Source organism: Megalobrama amblycephala, linkage group LG11 (assembly GCF_018812025.1).
Source record: "Megalobrama amblycephala isolate DHTTF-2021 linkage group LG11, ASM1881202v1, whole genome shotgun sequence".
Taxonomy (NCBI): domain Eukaryota; kingdom Metazoa; phylum Chordata; class Actinopteri; order Cypriniformes; family Xenocyprididae; genus Megalobrama; species Megalobrama amblycephala.
Genome location: NC_063054.1, coordinates 26,018,648 through 26,025,529, shown reverse-complemented (window position 1 = coordinate 26,025,529; position 6,882 = coordinate 26,018,648).

Genomic DNA, 6,882 nt, shown 5'->3' with positions numbered 1-6,882 from the left:
GCCAGTCACACCAAACATGGAGAGCATCAGTTTGATTCACTTGTCTTGAGAGAGCAGCCCAATTCACTTCTCTGTTGAATATTAAGAGATTTTTATGAAAAATATCCTGAATTTAAACCCATTTACAAAGCAGGTGCAGCGAATGTTTGAGAAGGCAGCTGAAAAAAATACCTGACTATATTAATGCAAGTGAATTAACTGAATTTAAATAATAATTTATATAGGTTCATGAAGAGCTCAAAAGAAAACATATAAGCTTAATCAGTTTAAAAGCTTTATATTAAAGCTTGTATTTATATGTATATATTATATTAATTTAAATGCAAAGTTTAATATTAATTGTCAATTCATATAATAATTAAATGAATATTTTATGAATTACACATAATTATAATTCATATAATATAAATATAATAAATAATTAGCAGCAAAAGATGGGCAATTTTGTCTAAATTCTTTCACTATGAACTGCTTTAATTTGGAGCAAGAGATACAGGGTTATTGGCTTTATGGCATCACACACACAAACACACATATACAGTGTCCTCCACAAATATGGCACCCTTAGTAAATATGAGCAAAGGCGGCTGTGAAAATAAATCTGCGTTGTTTATCTTTTTGATCTTTCATTCAAAAAATTCAGAAAATTCTAACCTTTCATTGAAGGAAAAGAATTGAAAATGGGTGGAAAAGCTCATTATGAAATAAATGTTTTTCTTTCATGTTGGCCACAATTATTGACACCCAATTATTGCAATGTCCTTTTCCCAAGATAACAGCTCTGAGTCTTCTTCTATAATGCCTGATGAGTTTGGAGAACACCTGAGGAGAGATCAGAGACCATTCCTCCATACAGAATCTCTCCAGATCCTTCAGATTCCAGCTCCATATTGGTGCTTCTTCTCTTCAGTTCACTCCACTCATTTTCTTTAGGTTTCAGGTCAGGGAACTGGGATGGCCATGGCAGAAGCTTCATTTTGTGCTCAGTGACACATTTTTGTGTTGGTTTTGATGTTTTTGTTTTGGATCATTGTCCATGATGCCATGTATCTGAACAAGATGTCCAGGACCTCCTGCAGAAAAATAGGCTCACAGCATTAAAGATCCAGCAGCATATTTAACCGTGGGCATGGGGTACTTTTTATCCATGTGTGCACCAAACCCATCTGGTGGGTTTGCTGCCAAAAAGCTATTTTTTAGTTTCATCTGACCATAGAAGCTGGTCCCGTTTGAAGTTCCAGTCTTGTCTGACAACTGAATATGCTGGAGTTTGTTTTTGGATGTGCAAAGAAGGATTTTTCTTGAAACCCTCCCGAACAACTTGTGGGGATGTAGGTGCTGTTTGATATTTTTTTTGGCTTTCTGAGACTCAAGACTCAACTAATTTCTGCAATTCTCCAGCTGTGATCCTTGAAGAGTCTTTGGCCACTCAAACTTTCCTCCTCACCGCACATTAGGACGAATTAGACACACGTCCTCTTCCAGGCAGATTTGTAACATCTTTAGTTGATTGAAACTTATTAATTATTTTCCTGATGGTGGAAATGGGGATTTTCAATGCGTTAGCTTTTTTCTTATACCCATTTTCTATTTTGTGAAGCTCAACTATCTTTTGCTGCACATCAGAACTATATTATTTGTTTTTCTCATTGTGATGAATGATTAAGGGGATTTGGCCTTTGTGTTTCCTCATGTTTATACTCCTGGAAGTCATGGCTGCACAATTTCATGTTCCTAGTCACCCTGGTGTGCTAAAAAATGTAAATGTGAATGGGAATATACTTCAGAAGAATTTCTAGGGATGCCAATAATTGTGGCAAACATGTATTGGAGAAAAACATCCCCCCCCCCCCCCCCCTCAATGAAAGGTTAGATTTTTGTGAATATTTTGAATGAAAGATCAAAAAGATAAACAATGCAGATTTTTTTTCACAGCCACCTTTGCTCATATTTACTAAGGGTGCCAATATTTGTGGAGGGCACTGTATATGCATGTCAGTTTGCTCACAGCTAATTTTGGTCCAGTTTTGGTATGCAATGTCTAACCCAGAATAAAACCTGCTCAGAAGTAGGTTAGCCTGTAACGTAAGTTCTAATGGCGATGAACACTGCTAAAATCCAATCCACCTTCTTGAGCAGGAAAAAACAGAGTTTGCTGAAACTAATCTTAAATTTACCTGGGTAGCAACTGAAACTGGCTTCATGCAACAAGCCTCATGCCCACACTGGTCACGACCATTGTAGCATCAAGGCGCAACAGCTTGAGGCTGTCTACACTGGATGTGTCATAGTGAATGTTTCAATTCCATTTGTCCTGCTGTCAGAAGTAGCCCAAGCATGTGGTGTATGCCAGAAATGGAATGGGGCATCAGTTTTCTTTTGGCTACGCCACATCCAGTGTAGACAGCATCACTATTTTGAATGGATTAAAGTTTCTTTTGACAATGTCACATTCCGATGCTTGTGTAACCACGGTGTGACCGTCCCAGTCTCCATTCACTTCCATTATATGGAACAGTTGCCAGAGCATTTTTGAACATTCCACCTTTGTATTCTTAAAGCATGCTTGAAAAAAGAAAGCCATACAGATTTATTTGGAGCAACATGAGGTTGAATAAATTACAGAATTTTCATTTTGGGGCAAACTATTCCTCACTAATAACACACATGCACACAGTTTCTGCACAAAACACTCCCCTGTGGCACTGCTAATACCTTATCCACAGCCATTGCTGCACTCCACTTCTTAAGTAGTAACACCCTTCCCATACTGGAATTCACACTGTGAAGATTTCACCAGTGGTTATTATTCAGTCTAATTCTCTATTAAACATTTAGCTAGCTTCTCACAAATGCACATTGTTTCTTAAATTAAAAGGATAGTGGATATTTCACCCAAAAATGAAAATTGTTAATCTTTACTCACCTTCATGTTGTACCAAACCCGTATTACTTTCTTTCTTCTCATCTTTCCTCTTTAATTGTACTTAAAAATGTGGTCCTTACATATGAATGTAGTGTATCATGGTTTGTGTCCTATGAGGACACAATATTACCTGAATACCAAAGAAGTAATTAAAGGGATAGTTCACCCAAAAAATTAATTTTCATTAATAATTAAATGTCATTAATTACTCACCGTCATGTCGTTCCAAACCTGTAAGACTTTTGTTCATCATCGGGAAACCCAAATGAAGATCCTTTTTGATGAAATCTGAAAGATTCTGTCCCTCCAGCTATGCAACTACCACTTTGACTCTTCAGAAAGTTCATAAAGAGATCGTAAGACTAATTCTTATCAATTAAGTTAGTCCACATTTTCTAAAGAGATTTGATCACTTAATAGGATGAACAGATTGAATTTAGGCTTATATTCACATAAACATTCAACTCACACATCAGTTGTGGTAAACGGAAGCTCAAGCATGTTTGCTTGTGTACGAGAACCAGTGAAGTTCATTATCGTGTGTTACTCAGCACGTTTGAGCTTCAGCAAGAGGTTTGTTCTCTCACGGCAATCATGTTCAGTTGAGCTTCTGTTTATGTTCGCTGATCAATGTTTATATGTGTGAATAAAAGCCTAAATTAAATTTGTTCATCAGAAAAAGTGATTGTGTCTCTTTAGAAAATTTGGACTAAACCCCTCAATTCATATGTATTAGTTTTACGATCTTTTTAAGAACTTTTTAAAGCGTCAAATTTTCAGTTGTGTAAGCTGTTTATGGAGGGACAGAAAGCTCTCAGTTTTCATCAAAAATATCTCCATTTGCGTTACGACGATGAACGAAAGTCTTGTGAGTTTGGAACGACATGAGGGTGAGTAATTAATGACAGAATTTTCATTTTTAGGTGAACTATCCCTTTAATTACAGATGGAGACTCAAAAAAGTTTGTTTTGATTCCCTTTTATTAGAATGATCTTTCAAAAGATCCAATGCATTTATCAAGATACTGTTAACCACTGAGAATTTTCTCAAACAGAACAGCTCCATTCAGAAAATCAGGATTGTAGATTGTTTTTGCACCATTGAGGAAGCATTATTTGCTTGAACGTTACAGCCATGAACTGAAGCTTTCAGCTATAGTGGTTATAAAGGAAATTCTTTTGTATGTCAGTGCAGTTTATAATTTATAAGATCTGTCTATGAAATGTATTCATACATTCATGACTCCCAATTGTCAAGAAACAATACTGATGTTTGTCTTCATGTGAGTTTATTGTAGCAGGAAATAGTTACACTGCATAAACGAACTAAAACTGTCAAACAATCTATCTGCTTAATTATTTGTTTTATGTTCCATGGTACCCAATATTTATTATGTTGTATATGAATTCATGTAAGAATTGCATTTCAAGGAATTTTTTACTAAACTTTCCAGACCCTTCATTTTGAAAACAGCACTGCAGTTAATTTAAGCAAAACAGTTTGGCATATTTGGCATTGGAAGAATTATATGATTTGCCCCCCCCCCCAATGAATAAGCTGCAAATTCATTTTTTGCAAGCCTTTGCAAATGTAGCATATTTAAAAATGCATAACAATGAATAAGCAGGTTTCAGCATTTTAGATAAACATTGGTACAAAATTTGCACAGACCAAACATTTCTTAGAATGGTTTTGGTCCATATTTTAATAATGAATCCCCCAAAAATATTGATTGTTGGTTGCTGGTGTAATGTGTATCTCTATATTTTTCTTTTTTTCTACTTTGCTTTTATATTTTTTATATATGTTTTTCTACTTTGCTAAAATGAAATATTTTGTATTGATACACTCCATTCTAAAATTGTGAATGTTTCTCTAAAAAAACACGAGCTTTATTTAGAGTTATTGTCTTCTTTCTAGCAGAGGGCTGACTGAAAGACAAAAAAACTAGAACATGTTTGGGAGAGAGAAAAAAAAAAAAAAAAAAAAAATATATATATATATATATATATATATATATATATATATATATATATATAAACGTTTTTTGGATTAAAGACTATCTCCTTGTGTTTGTTGATGAATTTCACACCTTTAGGGGAAAAATTATTATGCTTAGGAAATTGAGAATATACAGTATTTGTCATGGAATTGCTTTGAGATCAGTTCTTGTAAGTAAGCATCAATTCTAACACATTTATGAACATATATATGAATCTATTATATGAAGTATTGTGCCATGTTTAACTATTTAAATTTTTAGCAAACATCTCTTATTGATCATTGTAATACATATAAGAAAATGGGCTATACAGTATGAAACAAAGCAGTATGACATTTTGACATTTCTTATTTTATTGTATAGTAACATGCAGTAGTAGCAAACTGTCTCTTAGTATTATAAATTTTCACTTCTTGTCTGTGTTCATCAAATTTAGTTCATTCCCTGGGTTTTTTTCCCAATCAGCTGCCCAGGTCGTGAATCAATATATCGCATACACGAATTTGCTCAGGACACTGACTCAAAACATATTGGGGCAATGATTTCTGGCAACATAGCAACATCTACAGTACAGAGTCACTACTGGTATTTATGAACAACATCTTTCTGAAATTACTTGTTTGTTATTTAAAAGTACATTATGATAAATAGGCCTACTTCGATTGTTACATATCCCTGAAACATTTTAGCCATAAATGTTAGCTACATTATGTTCATTATTTGTCTAGCGATGTTTGTTTATGCCGAAATATAATTTAATAGTGATTTGTTTGTTTGTTTTTTTACAAAATAAAAACATCTATCCCATGTCATTATGTGTGGTGAGTTGGCTTGCATGATTTATGTTTCACTCTTCAGAACTTCCAGTAAAGGAACAGCGAGATGCTCCCTGGTTTTCACTGTGCATTGTGGGATTTTTTAGAGAGTGAAGGATTTTGCAATTGAGACAGCCCTTAAAATGTCCGACTCCCTGATCAGTGCCCTGACTGTTGAACTAGGGAGCTGATTGAGACGCACCCCCTGAGTCTAGTCCCCATGTCATTTGTCTCCATAGTAACTGATTTGGTTTCCGTAGTTACTGATTATGATCACCTGTTTCCAATTTAATTTAATTTCTCATTTGGTCCTGAGAGCAATTCAAAAACATACAGAGCCATACACCAATCTGTTATTCCTTAAACATCCACAGATCCATTATCTGTTAAGAAGATATTTTGAAGAATATGGGTTACCAAACAGTCGATGGCCCCATTGACTTCCATAGTATGGTTCACGAGTTCACACTTACAAATAAGTCAGGTAAATTAATTGGTAAACGTATTTTAAACATATAACCACCCCCTCGGGTTGTTATATGAACAACCACTTTAGGTTATATGAAGTAGCCCAGAGAGTGTGAGGAGACAGGGTGGTGGAGGGATTCTGGAAACTGTCGAGGATCCTTGGGTGAGTTTGACTGTGATTATATATAGGCCTGAACTCATGCCGATTGGGTAGATATGTTGATTACAGATTGTTGACAGCTGGTTGAGATGACGTAATGAGATGACGTAATGATTGTGTAGCTTATTTGACTTATTTGTTCCTCCCGAACTACGTTAATAAAACATAATAAAGAAAAAAAATGGAAGTCAGTGGGGTCCATAAACTGTTTGGTTACCAACATTCTTCAAAATATCTTCTGTGTTTGAAACAACTTAAGGGTGAGTAAATGATAACAGAATTTTAATTTTTGGGTGAACTATGCCTTTAAATCGGTCCTTTGCCTGCATCAACCCGTGACAATGAAGCAATGATTATAAAAATTATTTGAAAGTGTTACATTTTCGAAAGTAACTCGGATGCATAATATGAATATTGACTATATATTCAGCATAAAAATATATATTTTCTGTATCCAATGAAAAATCCGTGTCCTCATATTGAACCCGACTCGAATGCGGTCTAGTTCAG